Consider the following 23,894-nt stretch of genomic DNA (forward strand, 5'->3'; position numbering starts at 1 on the left):
AAATTGACAGTAACACAATAATAGTGGGGGACTTTAACACCTCACTTACACCAATGGACAGATCATCCAGACAGAAAATTAATAAGGACACAAGCTTTAAATGACACAAGAGAGCAGATAGATTTAATTGGTATTTATAGGACATTCCATCCAAAAACAGCAGATTACACTTTCTTCTCAAGTGCACACGGAGCATTCTCCAGGATAGATCACATCTTGGGTCACAAATCAAGCCTCAGTAAATTTAAAAAAATTGGAATCATATCAATCATCTTTTCTGACCACAACGCTATGAGATTAGAAATCAATTACAGAGAAAAAACCGTAAAAAACACAAACACATGGAGGCTAAACAATACGTTACTAAATAACCAAGAGATCACTGAAGAAATCAAAGAGGAAATCAAAAAATAACTAGAGACAAATTACAACGAAAACATGATGATCCAAAACCTATGGGATGCAGCAAAAGCAGTTCTAAGAGGGAAGTTTATAGCAATACAATCCTACCTCAAGAAACAAGAAAAATCTCAAATAAACCATCTAACCTTACACCTAAAGGAACTAGAGAAAGAAGAAAAAACAAAACCCAAACTTAGTAGAAGGAAAGACATCATAAAGATCAGAGCAGAAATAAATGAAATAGAAACAAAGAAAACAATAGCAAAGATCAATAATACTAAAAGATGGGTCTTTGAGAAGATAAACAAAATTGATAAACCTTTAGCCAGACTCATCAAGAAAAAGAGGGAGAGGACTCAAATCAATAAAATTAGAAATGAAAAAGGAGAAGTTACAACGGACACCACAGAAATACAAAGCATCCTAAGAGACTACTACAAGCAACTCTATGCCAATAAAATGGACAACCTGGAAGAAATGGACAAATTCTTACAAAAGTACAAACTTCCAGGACTGAACCAGGACGAAATAGAAAATATGAACAGACCAATCACAAGTAATGAAATTGAAACTGTGATTAAAAATCTTCCAACAGGGCTTCCCTGGTGGCGCAGTGGTTGAGAATCTGCCTGTCAATGAAGGGGACACAGGTTCGAGCCCTGGTCTGGGAATATCCCACATGCCGTGGAGCAACTAGGCCCGTGAGCCACAATTACTGAGCCTGCGCGTCTGGAGTCTGTGCTCCGCAACAAGAGAGGCCGCGATAGTGAGAGGCCCGTGCACCGCGATGAAGAGTGGCCCCCACTTTCTGCAACTAGAGAAAGCCCTTGCACAGAAACGAAGACCCAACAAAGCCATAAATAAATAAATAAATAAATAAAATTAAACAACAACAAAAAAATAGAATCAAAAGTAACTTAAAAAAAAAAAATCTTCCAACAAACAAAAGCCCAGGATCAGATGGCATCACAGATGAATTCTATCAAACATATAGAGAAGAGCTAACACCCATCCTTCTCAAACTCTTCCAAAAAATTGCAGAGGAAGGAACACTCCCAAACTCATTCTATGAGGCCACCATCACCCTGATACCAAACCAGACCAAGATACTACAAGAAAAGAAAATTACAGACCAATATCAATGACGAATATAGATACAAAAATCCTGAACAAAATACTAGCAAACAGAATCCAACAACACATTAAAAGGATCATACACCATGATCAAGTGGGATTTATCCCAGGGATGCAAGGATTCTTCAATATACGCAAATCAATGTGATACACCATATTAACAAACTGAAGAATAAAAACCATATGATCATCTCAATAGATGCAGAAAAAGCTTTTGACAAAATTCAACACCTATTTATGATAAAAACTCTCCAGAACGTGGGCAAAGAGTGAACCTACCTCAACATAATAAAGGCCAAATATGGCAAACCCACAGCAAACGTCATTCCCAATGGTGAAAAACTGAAAGTACTTCCTCTAAGATCAGGAACAAGACAAGGTTGTCCACTCTCACCAGTATTATTCAACATTGTTTTGGAAGTCCTAGCCACAGCAATCAGAGAAGAAAAAGAAATAAAAGGAATACAGATTGGAAAAGAAGAAGTAAAACTGTCACTGTTTGCAGATGACATGATACTATACATAGAGAATCCTAAAGATGCCACCAGAAAACTACTAGAGCTAATCAATGAATTTAGTAAAGTTGCAGGATACAAAATTAATGTACAGAAATCTCTCACATTCCTATACACTAACAACGAAAGATCAGAAAGAGAAATTAAGGAAACAATCCCATTCATCATTGCAAAAAAAAGAATAAAATACCTTGGAACAAACCTACCTAAGGAGGTAAAAGACCTGTACTCAGAAAACTATAAGACACTGATGAAAGAAATCAAAGATGACAGAAACAGATGGAGCGATATACCATGTTCTTGGATTGGAAGAATCAATATGGTGAAAATGACTGTACTACCCAAAGCAATCCACAGATTCAATGCAATCCCTATCAAATTACCAGTGGCATTTTTTACAGAACTAGAACAAAAAATCTTAAAATTTGTATGGAGACACAAAAGACCCCGAATAGCCAAAGCAGTCTTGAGGGGAAAAAATGGAGCTGGAGGAATCATGTTCCCTGACTTTAGACTATACCACAAAGCTACTGTAATCAAGACAATATGGTACTGGCACAAAAACAGACATATAGATAAATGGAACAGGATAGAAAGCCCAGAGATAAACCCACGCACATATGGTCAACTAATCTATGACAAAGGAGGCAAAGATATACAATGGAGAAAAGACAGTCTCCTCAATAAGTGGTGCTGGGAAAACTGGACAGCTAAATGTAAAAGAATGGAATTAGAACACCCCCTAACACCATACACAAAAATAAACTCAAAATGGATTAGAGACCTAAATGTAAGACCGGACACTATAAAACTCTTACAGGAGAACATAGGAAGAACACTCTTTGACATAAATCACAGCAAGATCTTTTTTGATCCACCTCCTAGAGTAATGGAAATAAAAACAAAAATAAACAAATGGGACCTAATGAAACTTAAAAGCTTTTGCAAAGCAAAGGAAACTACAAACAAGATGAAAAGACAACCTTCAGAATGGGAGAAAATATTTGCAAATGAATCAACCGACAAAGGATTAATCTCCAAAATATATAAACAGCTCATGCAGCTCAATATTAGAAAAACAAACAACCCAATCCAAAAATGGGCAGAAGACCTAAACAGACATTTCTCCAAAGAAGACATACAGATGGCCAAGAAGCACATGAAAAGCTGCTCAACATCACTAATTATTAGAGAAATGCAAATCAAAACTACAATGAGGTATCACCTCACACCAGTTAGAATGGGCATCATCAGAAAATCTATAAACAATAAATGCTGGAGAGGGTGTGGAGAAAAGGGAACCCTCTTGCACTGTTGGTGGGAATGTAAATTGATACAGCCACTATGGAGAACAGTATGGAGGTTCCTTAAAAAGCTAAAAATAGAACTACCATACAACCCAGCAATCCCACTACTGGGCATATACCCTGAGAAAACCATAATTCAAAAAGGCACATGCACCCCAATGTTCACTGCAGCTCTGTTTACAATAGCCAGGACATGGAAGCAACCTAAGTGCTCATCGACAGATGAATGGGTAAAGAAGATGTGGCACATATATACAATGGAATATTACTCAGCTGCTGTGGAAGCAGCCACATAGCACAGGGAGATCAGCTCGGTGCTTTGTGACCACCTAGAGGGGTGGGATAGGGAGGGTGGGAGGGAGACGCAAGAGGAAGGAGATATGGGGATATATGTATACGTAGAGCTGATATACTTTGTTATAAAGCAGAAACTAACACACCATTGTAATGCAGTTATACTCCAATAACGATGTTAAAAATAAATAAATAAATAAAAAAGAAGATGCGGTACATATATACAATGGAATATTACTCAGCCATAAAAAGGAACGAAGTTGGGTCATTTGTTGAGACGTGGATGGATCTAGAGACTGTCATACAGAGTGAAGTAAGTCAGAAAGAGAAAAACAAATATTGTATATTAACGCATATATGTGGAACCTAGAAAAATGGTACAGATGAACCGGTTTGCAGGGCAGAAATAGAGACACAGATGTAGAGAACAAATGTACGGACACCAAGGGGGGAAAGCGGCGGGGGGGGGCGGGTGGTGGTGGTGTGATGAATTGGGAGATTGGGATTGACATGTATACACTGATATGTATAAAATAGATAACTAATAAGAACCTACTGTATAAAAAATAAAATAAAATTCAAAAATTAAAAATAAATAAATAAAAGCCTTTTCTATTAAAAACTATATATATACATATATATAGACATATATATATATATATAGTAGCTAAACATGAATATCAATTAGATTAGTTACAGACACAAGGAAAAACAATTTAGAGAGTAAATGGCTAAGGACATCTTAGTGCCTTTTCCGTTAATGTGTAACTATAATGGAACATAGCATAGTTTGTCCTGGTCTTCTCCTCATCACGTGTAGAATTAATCCATAGCAAAACTTTCTTGTACCCAAACCTGAAGGTTTGTCCACAGCTGTCCAGTTGTGTCTGAAGTTTACCTCGGCAGCTTCCCTTCCATCCTGGGTATCCTTTCCCTAGCATTCCGGACAATGAGCCCTCCCCTCTGATTCTCCACTATTGCTGGAGATAAGATAGATGGTACGAAGCATGCCAAGGGACTTCACAGGGTGGCGGCACCTCATTGGGTCATCAGAATCCAAATTTTGCCAATTCATTAATTTACCATGAAAAACACAACTGCCAGAGGGAACAGTCTCTTATGTCCTCCAGACCAGCTAGCACATTTACTGTTTTGACATTTCCACAAGAAGCCAAATTACAACTTGGAAGTTGCATGGTGAGCAAGGAATCCCAATAAGGGAGGTAGATGCATGCGCAAATGATGGATGCCGCTAGGTAGAGTTGTCCGATGTCTCCATATCCCTCAAAGGAATTTTCCCACCCAGACACCCAAGCAGCACCCATCTCGCGGTGGCAATTTACCCAAGTTGTAGACAAAGCTTTTAGGAAAACTATTATCTGAGATGCTTGTGTTACTGACTGTGGAACCTGAAAAGGAGTGGGCAATACCAAGCCTCAGAATTAAATCGGATTACTTTGGTCTATAGTTCCAACAGAAATTCTTTCAACATTTAGTCAACATGTGCCTGGCATGTTCTAAGTGCCAGGCACCATGCTATAGCGATAAACAAGACAAGAACTCTGCCATCAGGAGTCTCAGAGTTCAGTAGGAAGCAGACATGTTGGCTGGCAGTTACGATGCAGGGTAGTGTTGGCTGTAACAAAGGCTTGTTCTAGATACAGTGGGAGCTCAGGACAAAGGGCCTAACCCTGCCTAAAGGTCAAGAAAACCTGCACAGAGGCCAAGGAGCTTTAAGCTGATCCTACTTCAGTATCTGACTTTCACAATGAAAGAAAATGCATTTTTATGATTATATATTACCAATAATACAATCATATAGAGAACTGCTGTTAGTCTTACGGTATGTTTCTGTTTAATTTTATACATTAAGATTTGTACATACAAATCTGGAATCGCACAGTGTCATGCTGCTGTCACTTAGCATGATGAACATGAGCTGCTCTCATGCGATATAATAAAAATACATTTAAAAAAATTACTGCTTGGTATTCTATCATCTGGATATATCATGACTTACTTAACCAAACCTTGTTGTTGAACATTTAGGTTATTTTCAATTATTTAATATTATAAATAAAACTGTAACTGAGAGGACCTTAGAGATTATGTAGTAAAATCCTCTCACTTGGCAAATGAGAGAATTGGATTCCAATGAATTTAAATGACGGGCCCCAAATCCTATAGCTAGCTAATTTACAAGTTGGGTTTGGACTCCTGATGAAACACGCTTGGGGAAGGAGGGAGGAAAGCGGGTTATCTGAGGGTTGATAAAAATGAGAGGCACTGGAAAAGCACCACGGGCAGGCAGAACCGAGGACCCCAAAGTGGAGAGGAGTGGGGAGTGCCAGGGTTTTGATGGTGCCAGGGCTCTCGTGTGAAACTCTGCCCACTCAAAGATGCTGACACCACCTCTCAGTGTGCAGCAGTGTGAGAGGGGTGGGCCTTCTCAAAGCAACTTGACAGTGTGTATCAGGAACCTTGAGAAAACCCTTGAAGAGCACGGCCCAGTAAGTCCACTCTTGGCATGTTCAGGGGTAGTCATTGAAACACTGTTTATAATACAAAAAAAAAAAGATAAACCAAATCAATAGGATAGATGGACAGAGCCTGAATATAGGCACACAACAGACTGGGTGATGCCCACCCACACTGGGGAGCGCTGTCTGCTTTACTCAGCGCATTAGACAAATGACTCAGTCCTCCTCCTGAGTTAGAAGAACCTCAGCCTTCCTCCTGTGTCTCCTCTACTCCTCACACAGGACACTCACAGCACTTCTGGTCACCAAAGATGTGCATTTCCTCCCACCAAACAATTCACAACCCCAGCGGGGTGTCCTACAATTTAACTCGATTCTGACACTACCTACCTGGAGATGGCGTCCGATCCCACAGGTGAAGGACTCTGTCCTACAAGACTGCTCCCCGCCCCACATCAGGTGCCAACTGACCACACATTAGATGTCAACCACAAGTCCAGTTTGTCACCTGGGCTTCTGACCGATTGGCTACAAATCGGAGGTTCCCACAACCCCCTCTTCAGATTCGATGAATTTACTAGAGCAGCTCACAGAACTCGGGGAAACACTTACTTACATTTACTAGTTTAACAAAGGGCATCATAAAGGACACAGATGAACAACGAGATGAAGAGACACCTAGGGCGAGGTCCGGGAGGGTCCCGGGCACAGGGCTCTGTCCCCGTAGGGCTGGGGTGCATCTCCCTCCTGGAGTGGATGTGTTTGCCAACCTGGAAGCTCCCAAACCCCCTACAAGTGGGATTTTTATGGAGGATTCCTCACACAGGCATGATCAATTATTAACTCTATTTCCGGCCCCTCTCCCCTCTCTAGAGGACGGGGCGCGGGCCCGGGGATAGGACTGAAAATCCAAGCTTCTAACCATGGATTGGACTTCCTGGTGACCAGGCCCCCATCCAGGAGCGCACCCAGCGTCACCTCAATAGAACAGAAGACGAGCCTGATAAGTGCTCTGATGACTTAGAAATTTACAAGTTTTAGGAGCCCCTGTGTCAGAGACAAGATCAAAGACAAATATGGAATAATAGATGCTCCTAGTGTTCTTATCACTTAGCAACTTACAAGGGTTTTAGGAGCTCTAAAGGGTTTAGGGCACAGAGACCAATACATATATATATACATATATATATGTTCTATTATTTTCTATTCTCTCACACAGTCTACTGAGTCAAACGCTAATCTCTTCTGGAAACACCCTCACAGACACACCCAGAAATAATGTTTAGCCAAATATCTGGGGACCTCGTGACCCAGTCAAGTTGACGCATAAAATTAACCATCACAACATTGCATGTCAGGGAAAGGTTAAGTAGATTATGGTACCTTCGCAAGAGGCTGTCGCGTTCTGTGGTGGCCTCTTTTTTCTTTCCGACGTTTGCTTTTTCTGGCTCGGCTGGGCCTCACTGCACGTCTTGCCACCAGGCTGCAGATTTCCTCGTTCATTTCAGTCTCTATCTTGGGTCTTCCAAACATGCACTGTGCTCTTTTCCCTCTGCTAGGGTAGTGGGATCTGAGGAGATAAAAGAGATAAACACATATTAAACGCACTATTTAGGTGGAAGGGCATTGCTCTTTAAGTAAAAAAATGTTAAGAGTAATAAAAACATTTATACCCCTTAATCCAGGAATCCCACTTAATGTAAGTAAATGATTAAAAACAAAACAAAACAGGAAGAGCTAAAACTAGCAATACTACCACACTGCAAAACTGATAGCAATTTAAAGTCCAGCAGTATGTAATCAGTAATTTAAAATACAGTGAGTGCATATAAGATAGTACTGGGTAGCTTAAAAAAAAAATATGTGATAAGACTTAAGATGAAACCTGGGAACATTCTTATGTTATAATGTTAAGTAAAAAGGCTGGTTACAACTGTGTAAATATTCATTAGCACAGGGGAAAAAAAAAGATCGAGAATAAAGACAAATTTTAGAAATTGTATAAGACCTGTGATATTTCATGTGATGTGTTTCCTTCAGTTCTGAAAACTTTCTCTAATGAGGTCACGTTGGTTTTGCAATTAAAAATCAAGAATACTACCACCAGCAGCCATTATAACATGGTTATTTTTGTGTATCGAGACATTGAATGAAATTCACTTGAACATGGCCATTGCATGAGTAACTGGTCCAAGGTCAAAGTCAGCAGCTGGTAAGCAGTGATGCTGGGACTCCATCCCAGGCTACCTGACTCCAGAGGCCATGCTCTTAGCTCCGCTCTGCTGCCCACTGAGTTTACATCCACCTGTAAGACCCGCTTCTGCCTTTTGGAGTCAGACCATAAAAGGGGGCTTGACTCCCCCTCTACACGCTAAGTATTCAAATATCTGAACATTGTCTTTCTACCATCCCTTCCTTAGGCGCTTCCACTAAGCCCTCAGCACACCAAGCCCTACATCTGCTCAGTCCCACCACTTCACTGCTCAACTGAGCTTCACCAAGCAGAATCTCATTTGTTTTCATATATAGGATTGTTTCACATGGGAGCCTCTGATGGCCAAGTCTCCCAAGGGTAATAAACCAGATGTATAATTCCCTGCCGCCTCTATCTCAAACCCTCCAGAGGGGATCGGAGGGTCTGGAATCATTCAGAAAGGGAGGCGAGAGCTGTTAGTGCATTAGGACAGAATTTCTCCATCTGATTTTGAAAGAAGACTGGCTTTTCATTTCCCCAGAGACTTAATATAACTACCAAGTGAGGAGGAAAAAAAAGGGGAGTAATAATTTGTAAAGTTCCCAAGCAGGAAAGGAGCCACTGCTATCTCTGCTTTCCACATCACCACTGTAAACCCTGGCACCTGAAAAAAGTGGGAGGGGTGGTTGTTCTGACTGTATAAATTGCCAAATGCTGCTGCTAAACTCTGACCTATTAGTGGGAGCCTCTCTACTAGAGCTAAGTTTATGATATCCATGGAAAGAAACAACGTGAAGGAAAACAAAAGCCGGCAACCAATCAGAACAGACACGTGGCCCATCAGAAAGGATGCTGGCTGATAGGATGCAGTGTTTATACCGACTAAATGACATCCAGCATAGACCTTCTAATGAGTAAGTGTGGTCAACATTCAAGCCAACGATGTTTACTAAAATCTTTAAATTACCACAATTTTCCCCACACAGTTAAAAAAGAAAGTGTATTTTACATCAACACAATGTTGTTTGGTTTCTCTCTCCTTTCTCCCTCCCTCCCTCCCTCCGTCTCACCTTATAGCATCCTCTCCCTTTCCCGTGTGTTCTGAAATTACATGATGGTAGATCTTTTATTTTTTCTTTTCTAAAGATCCATTGAGATAGACAATGAGCTTGCCTTTTCAATCTGGAAACGCATACACCTCAGATGTGGAAAACTCTACTGAAATATTTCTTCCAAAAATTCCTCCATCCATTTTCTCTGTCCTCTGCTATTCTTAACCCTGCCAACCGATCCCCTATATTTCTTGTTTCTTTTATCCTTTTACTCTATTTGTGAGGGAGTCTCTCAACATCATCTTCCAAAATATATGTTGAGTTTTTCATCTTCTATCATATTTTTAACTCCCCAAAACTTTTTATTTCTCACATGACATTCCTTTCTTTAAAAACAGCATCCTCGGGGCTTCCCTGGTGGCGCAGTGGTTAAGAATCTGCCTGCCAATGCAGGGGACATGGGTTCGAGCCCTGGTCTGGGAAGATCCCACATGCCGCGGAGCGACTAAGCCCGTGAGCCACAACTACTGAGCCTGCACGTCTGGAGCCTGTGCTCCGCAACGGGAGAGGCCGCGACGGTGAGAGGCCCGCGCACCGCGATGAAGAGTGGCCCCCGCTCGCCGCAACTAGAGAAAGCCCTCGCACAGAAACTAAGACCCAACACAGCCAAAAATAAAATATAAATAAATAAATAAATTTATATAAAAAAACAAACAGCATCCTGTTTCTGTTTTACTGTACAATATTTTTTCTTCTGTGTCCATAGACATTAAAAAAATGATTTTTAAGGTTCAGTTCTTCTGCCAAGGTTGTTTCTGCTTCCTCCGAGGGTCTTCTTTTCTGCTCTATCATGTCCCTCACGAAAGAGGTTTTTTCTCCAGGTCTTGGCTGCCCTCAGTACCGAGGCGCTACTAACCTAATAGGAATCTGTGTGCCTGAGTAGAGCTTTTGACTAAGGCAATCTGGTTAATGTTGTTTGGTTAAGAGATTCTCAACGATTGATTTCAGGATATCTTTCTTCTTGGTCAAGCCACGTTCCCAAGAAATGATTTTGCTATCTACTTCCCCAAAGTGTAGCCTGACTGGCAGCCTTCCACAAGCCAAGGGGAATGATCTGATCATTCAATATATATGTTTCTATTTTTTCCCCTATTTTCAGTAAGATACCCTACCCACAGCTACTCTTAGACTCTCTGAGTCCAGAATCCCTCTGGTTCAACTCTCTAAGAAGGAAACCCCTAACGTTCTTCCAGAATGTTGGATGATGTCATCTGGCAGCAGAGATTTGGGAGGGAGTCTTATCTAACTGCATCTTACACAGAACTTTGTATCTCTGATTTTCAGCTTTCACTGCATTCCCACTTTCGGATGGGTCTGACACCTCTGTTTCTGAGATTCTGGAGTTCTGCGAAGCTAACAGTCCTGGCAAATTTGCTATCACCCATTTGCTCTCTGGCTTTCAAAATTTGTGCTACTGCTATTTTCTTTCCTAATCTCTTTGTTCTTTGGGTTCCATGCCTTTTTGACCCCTGTATTTTTACTTCTGAGGGGTTTCAGGAGGGAAATGTGATTTAAAAAATACGTTCCACCTCATATATTTAACAAGAAGTCACAAGCAACAAGCCTTTATCTCTTCCTTCATGCCAACAACTTATAGGAAGGAAATGGCAGTAGTGGTAGTGGTTGCCCCTAGGGAAGGGAGACTAGGAGAGGAATGCAGACTCTTCTCTATATACCCTCTTGGACAGTTCAAATTTTCACCATGTGCAAAAATTACCTTTGCAAAACTAATTAGCCAATATAACAAAAACAAAACAAAAAAGCTTCTGTGAACATCTTTCTCTCTGTGACTAGCACACGTTAGGAAAGAGTATCGTTGTCACGGCTCATGCCATCACACAACTTGCTGCAAAGACATAACCCCAAATTGCATTATTTTATAATCTGCATAATTTATACAATTTCCTTCAACCTTGAATCAAGGTTAGAGGGAATGTTATTGATCACCAAAGGCTGTCAGTGGCTAACATCCAAGCGTGGCAGACATCTGGGTTGACATCCAAGTGTGACCTCTCTTAGTTAAGGACAAGGATCCGACCTGGCTGCAGCCACTGACCCTCCCTGACTCTGGCACACTCTGCAGTCTCCAGCAGGGCTCACAAAGTCATGATTAATTCAGTAAAAATTATATCTTCCATAACATGAGTTTTCAGTAATCAATAGGAAAAGATGTTGAACACATCTCCCTCCTACATAACACTCATAGGCCAAGAATCTATTTATACTCAGCAGATCAGTGGTTTTGTGCAACTATAATGTAAATGTCACTTGGTTTACAAGTGAGAGAATAGTAGCGGTTCCATGTGTTATCCATTGAGAACCTACAACCACAAGGAGTATCTTCTCCGGAAGGAATGCTGCCAGTAGTTTTTTCTGCTTTCTCTCTGTGAGCAGAAGATTTGTCATTACTTTTGCAACTGGTTTCACAAGATTCTCAGCAATGGTGTGACTTGTACCTGTTTTTGCTATCAGAGATGCAGCCTTGAATGATGCCTCTGTAATGTTAGCCTTTTTTTTCCCCTTTAGAAATAAGCTCCACATACACCAGACTGGAATATATTCATTTGTGCTTGTTCTTTAAACATTCAATTAATTTAGTGAAAGGCCATAGGCTTTCTTTGCAAATGACACAAAAGCTTTGATGGCTTCATACCACAATTTGTGACAGACCTTAGATGGAGCACAGGAGATTGGAATCCACTGGAGTGCCAGTGCAATAAAATCCTACTTTCAGAGAGTCACCATCATACTTCTTGTTCACCTTTTCCTTTTTCGGTGGCTTGTCCACAATTATTGAATTCATAGAGTCTTGGTTACTATTTACTTTTATGACATTATTTTGAGACCTATAGTATTTCTATTATTCTTTTCATTACTATTTTTAATAACCTTTTCTAAGAATAGCTTTAGATTTACAGAAAAGTTGTGAAGATTGTACAGGGAGTTCCCGTATACTACACACCCAATTTCCCCTATTGCCAACATCTTTTGTTGCTATGGTACATTTGGCCCAACTAATGAACCAATGTTGATTCATAATTGTTAACTAAAGTGCAAACTTTATTCAGATTTCCTTAGGTTTTGCCAGATTACATTTCGTTGTCATGTCTCCTTCGGCTCCTCTTGTTGGTGTCAAGTTTCTCAGGCTTTGCTTGTCTTTTATGACCTTGACAGTTTTAAAGAGTACCGGTCAGGTATTTTGTAAAATGTCCCTCAATTGGGGTTTGTCTGATGCGTTTCTCATAATTATACCAGGGTTATGGGTTTGGGGGAGGAAGTCCACAGAGGTAAAGTGCTATTCTCATCACACCATATCCAGAATTCATGCTATTAACGTGACATCGCCTATCACTGTGGTTGTTAACCTTGATCATCTGGCTGAGGGAGTGTTTCCAGGCGTTTCCACCGTAAAGTTACTCCTTTTCCTCCCCTTTTCCTACTGTACTCTTTAGAAGGAAGTCGCGATGCACAGCCTGTACTTAAAACGTGGGAGCTTATGTCCCATCTCCTTTTACGGAGACTATCCACATAAGTTATTTGGAATTTCTTCTGCACAAAAGATTGTCTATTCTCTCCCATTTATCTATTTCTCCAATCATTTATTTATATCAGAACGGGCTCGTGGATATTTACTTTATACTTTGAGTGATAATTCAATGTTCCTTTATTTATTTTTCACTCAAATTGTTCCAGCTTTGGCCACTGGGGGCCCTTTTATTTGGCTCCTGTCCCTTTGACATAGCCATTTCATTGTGGTTTCTTTGAGCAACTCCTCATTTTCCAGCACTGCAAGATGCTACAGGATCATCTTGTATATTTCTTGCTACAGCTAAGAAGCAGCCATTTCTTTAAGGAGGCTTTACTCCTTTTATTGGAGAATGGTATTAGAAACCAAGATATGGGCACTGAGAGTGCTCAGTGTCACTGAAGTGTCATGGCTTCCAGGCCTCCTCACCTGACAGAGGGAGGAAAAATAAGTATGTATACTAAACTATGGATATCTGCATATGTATAACTATTTTGATATGTATCCGCCTGCAAATATATTAAGCTAAACATGGTGTCTCGAACTCTAATCCAATGCCACATGGGTCATTCTGGCATGCTCCTCACGCTCGTCTGTAGTCTCCCATCCCAACAGTGGAAACCCTGGCTCCCACCAGCCACCATCCATGTATTTAAATGTTCAATTCCAGTATGCATGTGTAGTGGCTACAGCGTTGTTCATCTGTACCCCTGTGGGGAAACAAAAACTTTACCAACTAGAATACAGTGTTTATATACAATTTCTTTGCCTTTAATCTTACAGATACCACTAATCTCCAGTTACTTAAGTCAGCAGCTAGTGCCCTCACCCTACCTTCAAGCTCACTGATATGCTTATCTATTGTGTCAAGCCTACTGACGAACCCATCATTCCTGTTAGAGTGTTTTTTATTTCTAGCACTTTCCTATGATTTTTTTTTTCCCTTAAAGTTTCCAATTATAGTTGTTTCAAATTCCTTATCTGATAATTCATATCCGAGCCTGGTTTTCAGGATCACTTTGTCTATTCAGACAGTGGTTATTTCCTTTGGCTTTGTTTGAAAGCCAGACATGTTGTATCAGGTAGATAGGTCTTTAGGTTTTGTTAAGCTGGCTAGGAGGGTCGGGCTGTGTTCAGCGTTTGTTGTAGTTTTAGGTACCAGAGCCTTCAAATTCCTCTAGGGTTCTTGTTTTTTGTCTCCTCTCTTGGCTATGTACAGATGCTGCGTCTTGCACCTGTTAACTCATGGTTATGATGCTGGAGCCCTACTAATGTGGCAGTAGGGTGTAGGGGAAAGGAGAAAGGCACTATGTAATCTCCCAGTTAGATCTCAGCCTCTTAGTGGGGCTGCCCTGGGGCTGGGTCTTCACAAATATTTCTATTCCTCTTCCTATAGCAGGGCATCCCCCAGCCCCACTCCTCCCCTCCTGCCCAGTCACCTCGACTTCTTTCTTTAACCACAACATTCTGTTTCCTTAGAGCCCTATCCCGTCTTGGCTTTTCGTTTCCCTCAGGGGGCTGGAGTGGTGAGAAATTCTTTTCCCCCCAAATTTCAGAACTGTGTTCAGGCACAGTCCTTTTCCCTGGAGAGTGGGCCTTTGTGACTGAGAAGGCTCTCAGCGGGTTTTACGGTAGCTTACCTTTCCCTCCTTCTGTGAGGGTCATGAGGGATCTTTGTTGGATCTTCACCATGAGAAATCTGGCAAGATTCCCAGGAAGACCCATGAAAGTTTAGGGGAGCCCTAGGATGGTGGCCCCCATGAATCTCTCACTCTCACAGTGAGTCCACACTCAACCTCCAACAATGTGTCAAACTGATCATTTAAATATTCCTGCCAGCCTACGGCTCATAACTTCTGCTCCAAGGAAGCAGATCTCAGTTACTGTGTCTCCCAGGACATTCCTGACTCACCAGGTTTCAGGATGGCAGTTTGCCCTGAGATCTCCGCTCTTTGATGGATCCAAGGAAAGTCACTGATTTCTCCATTTGTCTATCTTTTTCTTTTTTTAAGGATGACGGTGACAATTTCCAGACTCTTGACATATTAGAGCTAAAACTGGAAGTCTCTTTATACTATTTTTATACCTCAGTGAATCACTATATGAGTCACTAATCCACTTTTGTGCACATGGGATAAACACAACATGACCACAGAAGGTAAACGTAATGAACATAAATACAGCTGTCCCTCAGGATCTGTAGGGGATTGGTTCCAGGAGCCCCCAGGATACCAAAATCTGCAGATGTTCAAATTCCTTATATGAAATGGCATAGAATTTGATGTAACCTATGCCCATCCTCCCATACACTTTAAATCATCTCTAGATTCTTCTAATACTGCATACAATGTAAATGTTACCTAAATAGTTGCTTACACGCGGCAAATTCAAGTTTTGCTTTTTGGAACTTTCTGGAATTTTTTCCAAATATTTTCGATCCGTGGTTGGTTGGATCCGCAGATGCGGAACCCACGAATACAGAAGGCCGACTGTAATCACAAATACCGTGAAGCTACAGTGGTGAGATAACTTCACTCTGTGAATGGCATTTTAGCCAAGATGGACTGAGGCATACACTCCTCGTGGTGCTTGTACAGGCTTCAAGGTTTTCATGACTTATAAAGGAACAGAATTTCTAAGAAAAATCATAAGCCACACATTTCCTTTTTGTGAAATACGTATTTTTCACAAATAAAAAGAGGTTTTTTTTCCTCGTAGTAATTTTACCACTGAAAGTGCCAAAACATCTGTGGACTGCATGATAAAAATCCTGGAAATTACACTGAGAAAGTCCTCACTGGATAGTCTTTGCAGTTTTCCCCTGAAGTGTGTTATCTTGTAAGCAAAGACAGCATTAAGGGAGACAAAGTGATGGAGAGTCAGATGTTCATATATATATATTCATTCATTTACTATATTATTATTATTAAATAGAATATATTCCATATACCCCAAGGCACAGGGGCATTGCAGCTTATTGTAATTGTGACACTCTCTGTGGCTTACTGTAGAGGAAATTCATTTGTTCAAGGGTCAAATAAGCATTCCCTTTGTCTTCAAACAGGATCACTTCTCTTTCTGGTTAAGCATCAAAAAACTATGATAATTGTCCTAATTATGGCAAACTAACTGATCATTATGGGCCCAGAAGCCACTCATCACCAGCTCTTTCTTTACCACCATTTGTAGGAATCACGTGTAATTTGAAAAAATCAGCACGTGGTCACCACCTTCATCTCCAACCTGATCACAGGAAGAAGGGTTATTTCTTTCGTTAAAACTGGGCTCAAGTGTTTTGTGAGCACAGAAGAGAAACGAAGTCCGTGGTCACTGGTCAGCACTGTGTTGGCCAACCCCTGCTCAATAGGAAAGAGGTGTTTTCAAAGCCACCCACTTTAGAAGGGTACTTTTATACACATTGATCTTGTTATAATATCAACTACTAAAAGTGGTCTCAGTGGACAGTTTGGTAATTTAATCATTGCCAAATCAAAAAAGAAAGCTTGACATCCATTGCTTTCAAATAAAAATCATCACCTTTGGCAGATTTGCCTCCTCTTATTTGGATTATCTCCAACACTTTTATTCAAAATTCCAAGAGTGATTTACCCGCGTGTAATTTACAACTAATTTATCCCAGAGGCTTGCCATAAAGCTACGTTGCTAAATATTAGACTGCTTTGGAGGAAATATATATCAGTGGTGAAAAAAAAATCAGTTTTATAAAGACTTATTATAAAGCTATGATAATTAGGACAGATGGATATTTCCATAGGATACTTGAATAGAACAATGGGACGAAACAGAAAGGCTAGAAACAAATCTACATGTGTAAGGCAATTTTATATGTAATAATCATAGATTTGTGAATTAATGAGGGATGATTATCAGTCAATAAATGGGGCTGGGTCTATTGATTTTTCACAGTTAAGAAATGAAATTGGAACCCGACTCACATCCTTCACATAGATCAGCAGAAATCAGACGATGGCAAGCGTTGGTGAGGGTGTGAAACAATAAACAGGCCCTCTAAAACACTGCAGGCAGCTTGATTTTTTTTAATTTCTATAAAAAATATTTTTTTCCAAGTAAATTTGAAGATGTGCATGCACTACTATCAGAAATTCCACTCCCAACCATCTGTCCTAGAGTGATAGTTCGCAATCTTATCAGGTCAAATGTGTTCTTTTGATAATAAATAGTTTATAACACCCTCGTTACTATCCTTATGAAATTCATAAATAATACAACTTACCTACACACATAATTTCAAGAAGTCAACATAAACCGGAGAATCAAGGCTCTGCTGTGAAGCAAACTAAATTGTGGCACGATTTTGAGTAAGTGATGGAGAATAAGAAGGGAATTTTGCTTTCCCTTGGGGGTAGAAACATTCTCCTTTGAAGGGCATTAAATCTACGAAGCAGGAAAGGTAATTCGAGAACACTACCTGATTCTTCCATTAAAGATATTTAAAAGTCATTAAAAAAAATCAACATGAAGGAATTCCCTGGCGATCCAGCGGTTAGGACTCCGTGCTTTCAATGCCGAGTGCATGGGTTCAATCCCTGCTCGGGGAACTAAGATCCCACAAGCTGCGCAGTGCAGCCAAAAATAAATAAATAAAGGATAGATTTTAAAAATCAACATGATACATAACTGTAATTTTAAAAGGAAACAGAGTATAATAAAATAATATCATTTCAATATGTAAGTACTTTATCTTTTTTTAAGAAACTGTAATTTTTTATTGTGGTAAAATATGTATAACATAAAACATACCATTTTAACTATTTTCAGTGGCACTGAGTACATTCAGACTGTGGTGCAACCATCACCACTGTCCATCTCCAGAACTTTTTCATCTTCGCAGTCTGAAACTCCATACCCATTAAACAATAATCCTCCATTCCTCCCTCCCCCAGCCCCTGCCAACCACCATTCTACTTTCTTGTCTCTATGAATTTGACTGGTGTAAGTACCGCATTTAAGTGGAACCAAACAATATTTATTCATTTGAGACTGGTTTATTTCATTTAGCATAATGTGTCAAGGTTCATCCATATTGTACATGTCAGAATTTCCTTCCTTTTTAAGTCTGAATACTATTCCATTGTATATCCATTCACCTGTTGATGGACACCCGAGTTGCTCTTCTTTTTTGGCCTTGTGAATAATGCTGTTGTGAACATGGGTGTAGAAATGTCTGTTTGAGTCCCTGCTTTCAATTCTTTTAGGTATGTACCCAGGAGTGGAATTGCTGGATTATTGGTAATTCTGTTTAATTTTTTTGAGGAACCAACATACCATTTTCTACAGTGGCTATATCATTTTACATTCCCAACAGCAATGCACAAGAGTTCCAGTTTCTCCACATTCTCACCAACACTTATTTTCTGCTTTTTTGATAACAGCCATCCTAATGGGTATGATGTGATATCTCACTGTGGTTTTGACTTGCACTTCCCTAATGATTAACGATGTTGAGCATCTTTTCATGTGCTTGTTGGTCTCTTCTTTGGAGAAGTGTCTATGCAAATGTCCTGTGCCCATTTTTAATGGGGTTGTTTGGTTATTGCTGTTGTTGAGCTGTAGGAGTTCTTTATATACCTGTATATATATTCTTACAACTATGATTTGCAATCTTATTTGATTGCAAATATTTTCCCCCTCTCCATGGGAAATACTTCAAACTAGCAGAACCATCAAAAATACAGCAGTTACTAAGGCAGACTGACAACAGGCATGTTGAATGGGCAACTTAAGTGCTACCAGGGGAATTGCTGTTGGTGACATGATTTTCCAAAATGGTGAATACTTGGTAACATTCTGAACCAAACAAAGTGTTTAAAAAACAAAACAAAACAAAACAAAACTCCACAGCAGTTACATTCTTGGAAAACTCATTAAACTATGCAAAATACCTTGTGTTTTTATGTAAATTAGGGTTATTTTCTAGATAATTATAAACTGATTTCTCACCTGAAGGTCAGGCAGGACACAGCAAAGCCACATGAGATGTAAGAGTGAGTCTTTGTTTATAAGACAGAGAAGTAATTATAAAGCCATGCATGGGAATGATACCAGTTTCAAGCATAGTGGCTATCTTTCGAGGTGGGTGTAGGCAAGAGGAGAATGAGACCAGGGAAGAGTGTGCAGGGGTATAAACTTTATTCCTAATATTTTATGTCAAAAGCTGGGCAATAGTAACATGGGAGTTTAATATATAACTTACATCCTTCATGTCTTAAATGTTTTTAAACAAAAAACAAGAAAAAAGATTCATGCAGTCTCTGCTTCCAGAGAGACCTGGTTTTGAATCCTGGCTCTGTTACTTACAAGCTGTGTAATCCTGAGTAAATCACTGAACTCCCCTAAATGTTAGTTTGCTTTTCTGTAATTGGGGATAAAAATAGAAGCTAGCACATAGGAATGCTATAGACTATTGAAATAACAGGATACATTTAAAGCTCTTAGCATACTGCCCTGTTCTAGAATAAGTGCCAAAGAATAACCTCCGTTTAAACATGCTTTAAATAGTCTCCTTGATTTTTAACAAACAATCTTATCCTACCTTCTGTCTGATCTGTGTCCAAATGCACATATCAGCTCTTAATGGAAACACTGAATAAGATGTACTCCAGTTACTAGTCAGATAACTCTCCGTTGTCCAAATCCTATCAAAATCCTATTTATGAGAATAGATATTTATGGGGGAGTGCCTGAAGGACATGCTATTCATCTATTCTCTAGAAATGATAAATTTTACCCTTGGATCAAATCACACCATCTGAGAGCTGTGTATCTGGATGGCATCATTCTGACTGTTGTCAAATTTACTTCACAGAATTGAACTTTGCTTGTTGTTCCGATATCGGCTTGCATTGAGGGATGCTGTAAGAAGCAACCCAGCAAACTTTGCTCTTCTATTTATTGCTGGGATGGAGTCCAGGATGTTATTCTCTAGATCAAAAAGTGTTTTCTTTGTGAAAACCCAAGGGAGGAAATTTTTCTCAGGTCAGCAAGATGAAAACCTTTAAGAACTGGTTTGTCTTTATCTTGTGGACAATATGGATCTTTTAACTGAGTCTATTCCTCTATTTACTTGAGTCTCCAGAAAATGTACAGCCCAATCTGTGGCCCATCTCTGGTATCTCTACAAAACCATTTGGCATACATTCCTGAGAGGTAGGTAAATGTACCTTGGGACTGTTTTCTGACCCATATTACCTCTTTGTCCCAACATTTTCAATGATTTATTTCCCATGCATTTTTGGAAGCTGTCCTCTGTTTATGAAACAAGATAGGAAGAGAGAAAATGGAAAAATGGGGCTAGAATAAAGGAAAGTGGGGGTATAAATAAGTAATAAATCAAGTAGATAAAAGTATTGTGTTGTTTATTTTTTATATTTCCCAGAGCACCTTACATTGAACTTTATGACTAGTATATGGTTAGTCAATGTTAGAGTTAAAAAAAGATAAAATCTCAGCTTCCACACCATTCTTTTTCCTGCTTGTGCATAGCTATACGTTGGGCTAGACATAAGAAAGGTTTGATTAACCCCTGAGAAGCAAAAGAGAATACTTTGATAACTTCTGAGTGATGTCTGACATTTCCTGAAGGAATGTCCTAGCCACGCCCCAAAGCTCACTGCAATGCTATCTAATTTATGAAAACACCTCCAAATTGTAAATGAATTTCCCCCCTTCTCTGAACTCCTTCAGAACCTACTGTCTTTAAGCACTCATATAACTTACCTTGAGATATAGATTAAAAAATACATAAATAATAGACAGATGACAGGTAGATATTTGGAAAGGGAAAAGATCATGCTCATTGACATTTCTTTGTATTTCTAAGCATATTAACGATCATATATTTGTTGAATAAATACTTAAATAGGTAAATGAAAATCTATTGCATTGATAGATTTTTTTTTTGACAAACTTGCATTAAAACTCAGTTCACATGCAACAATATGAATGACTCAACAGGCATTATGCTGAGTGAAAAAAAAGCCAGACTCAAAAGGCCACATACTTTTGATGCCATTTGTGTAAGATTCTTGCAAAAGCAAAACTGTAAGGATTAGCAAACAGATCAGTGGTTACCAAGAACTAGGAGTGAGATGAAGAGTTGATTACAAAAGGGCACAGGGGAGTTCGAGGCATAATGAAACTCCTATGTATCATGATTGTGTGGTAGGGGTTACATGACTGTAACTGTTTGTCAAAACACTCAGAACTCTACCCTCCTAAAGTGTGGATTTTACTGTTTGTAAATTATGCAAAAATATAAAATAATGAGGAAAAAATTTTGTTCGGCATCTGCTGAAAATACAAAGAAGGTTTTTCATTGTCATTCATCTAGCAAGTTAATCCAGTTCCCAGGCCATCTAGACATGTGTTGCCTCTCTTCTCTATGCCCACAGGAGATACTGCTAATCAATTAGGACATTTTTTTCACTCTGAAGCAAGAGAGTGACTCATGCAGAATCTTCAACAGAACGCCCCAGGCAGCCACCAACAATCTTTCAGAACTGAAATGAGATAAAACCTATTTGCTGCCTGGGACCCGTGTCATCCCAAACGGATACTATCACTTGCTTAGTTATGCCTACTCGAAAGTGCAAGTGCAATGCTTTCAAAGAGTTAACTTATTTTCAGGTGACTACCTTTGTCTTCTTTATCTTAATTTAGTGTCTATTAAAAAAACCAGGATGAATATAAATGTAGCACAGAATCAACATTTTGTAAGCTACATCCAAACATAATTTTCAGAAAATGTGTCTGCAGCCATAAAGGTAGAAGATCAAATGATCTCAGGATGTGATTGTGACACAAGGAAGGAGATTTGGGGAACGCAGGAAAGCTCTTCTTTAAGAAGTGACTTTTAATCTGAAGGCCGTAGGAAGCAGAGGGATTGGCCTAGTGGGCTGGGCGAAGACGTTCCAGGCAGAAGCCAGTGCTCAGATCTTGAAGTGGGAGAAAGTATGTAGACTTGGCCTAATGAAAGACCACCAGCGTTGTAAGAAAAATTGTCCTAGGAATAGGGCAACTCAAGCTCAGGCAGGGGAGGTGGGCAGGGACCAGGCCCCCATAGTCCACTCGGAGGATTTTAAAGGTATCCTAAAAGCACTGGAAAGCCATGAAGTCAAGTCAAATTATCTATCATTAATACTCTGGACCAACAGCCATGATGAAACTTCAAGAAAACAGAACTTTCAAGGTACTCTCTAAAATGAAGTAAAATTCAAACCTTAGCAGCATGAGCTCCCCTAGTATTTTATGCCAAACATTTGCATATTACTAGTCACACTCTCTTAATAAGGGATCTACATGTGTCTTCTCTGCTGGACCATGAGCTTCTAGCAGTCAGCGACTACATCTAATGAATTGTTATATTCCCAGGTTTTGAAGCATAGTAGGTGCTCAATAAATATTTGTTGAACTGAAATAAAGTAAACTAATATACAGCATTCCAAAGCCAGTTTAATCTATGAATTCCCTGCTATGTCCAAAAGTACTGAGAGATTCAAAGTTACAGACGCATCTGCCTAAGGATAAATAGCCTTTTTGGATCTGTCATAAATATATGCCGATTGGAGTTACACTGAGAATCTTCTGTCATGGTTCCAGCAATGTGGAGAAAAACAAAAGACAACATGGAGATAAAATTACAGGTTACAAAGGATTATTTTTGGAATTCATTCAAAAGCCACGACAGATACAGCAAAAATATAAGAACAGCCAACTAGTGGTAAAATTTCCCCTGGCTAGATCAAGGAGTCAGAAAAGGTAACAGTAGCTCAAGAGCAGAAAATAAATCAACCCAAACTTCTGAGAAAGGAAAAGGGATGGGGAGCAAGTAACTGAGTTTTACAGAGAATTTGGAGATCTTTCAAACTAAGCATTGGCAGAGAGCGAAGTGGGGTAGAAGTAGCAGCAGAAAGAAGTTACTGGCAAGGTAATTGTTACAGGTTGAATTGCGTCCCCTCAAAATTCATATTTCTTATAAAAAGGGGAAGTTGAGACACAGTGGTTTTCATGGAGGGAAGACGCCATGTGAAGAAACATAAAGAGAAGACATCCATCTACAAGCCAAGGAGCGAGGCATGGACCAGATCCTTCCCTCACAGCCCTCAGAAGGACCCAACTGGGCTGATGCCTTGATCTTGGACTTCCAGCCTCCAGAACCATGAGAAGGTAAATTTCTGTCATTTAAGCAACTCAGTTTGTGGTACTGTGTTATGACAGCCCTAGCAAAGTAACACAGTAATCAACCAGAAAAATCTTTATTTACTGGAGGACTAAAAAAGTAAAGGAAAAAAAAAAGCAGCTGCATTAGTAGATCAAGGGGATAAAAGAGGTCTCCCCAAGCTCACATTTGCATGAAATAGGTTTTTTCTGGTAGAAATTCACTCACCAGAAATTATACAAGGTTGGGGTCTGGAAGGATAATGTAGACTACTAACAATGAATGACAAGGATAGGTCTTATCATGTGCCAGGCACGGCATCGTGTGCTTTATGTAAGTTATCTGATATGATCCTTACAATCACCCCATGAGTAGGCTGAATTATTTCACAGATGAGAATACTGACTCTCAGAGTACACTCCTCCTTAAAATATCCCATTCCTTTGCTTCTAGAACACCTCACTGGTTGGTCTTCTTAGTCTCCTTTGCTGGTTCTTCGTCTTCTGTCTGACCTCTTCAGAGTGCAGAGTTCCAGGGGTCAGGTCTTGGTCCTACTGTCTTCTGTATCTGTACCCACTCACTTGTTGGGTTCTTAGAGTTCCAAGGCTTTCAAAATTCATCTATATTGAATCTCAAATTTGTATCTCCGGGAAGACCTCTCTTCCAAACTCCAAATCCACATATTCAATTGTATCCTCAGCATCTCCACTTGGACGTCTAATAGATAGCTCA

The 23,894-nt window shown here is 39.8% G+C and overlaps 1 protein-coding gene across 6 annotated transcripts in view; it reads right to left on the reverse strand.

Moving 5' to 3' along the window:
- Positions 1-23,894, reverse strand: part of ADPRM (ADP-ribose/CDP-alcohol diphosphatase, manganese dependent) — a 339,223-nt gene that overhangs the window by 106,745 nt on the left and 208,584 nt on the right. For 4 of the 6 annotated variants that reach the window (XR_009698315.1, XR_009698314.1, XR_009698316.1 and 1 more), the window contains exon 6: positions 7,516-7,702. The gene's annotated coding sequence lies outside the window, so the exon portion shown is untranslated. Of the gene's footprint in view, positions 1-6,118; positions 6,205-7,515; positions 7,703-23,894 lie in introns of those variants that run through there. The other 2 variants (XR_009698313.1, XR_009698318.1) reach the window with 1 other exon arrangement.

This window comes from Eubalaena glacialis, chromosome 19 (assembly GCF_028564815.1).
Source record: "Eubalaena glacialis isolate mEubGla1 chromosome 19, mEubGla1.1.hap2.+ XY, whole genome shotgun sequence".
NCBI classification, from domain to species: Eukaryota; Metazoa; Chordata; class Mammalia; order Artiodactyla; family Balaenidae; genus Eubalaena; species Eubalaena glacialis.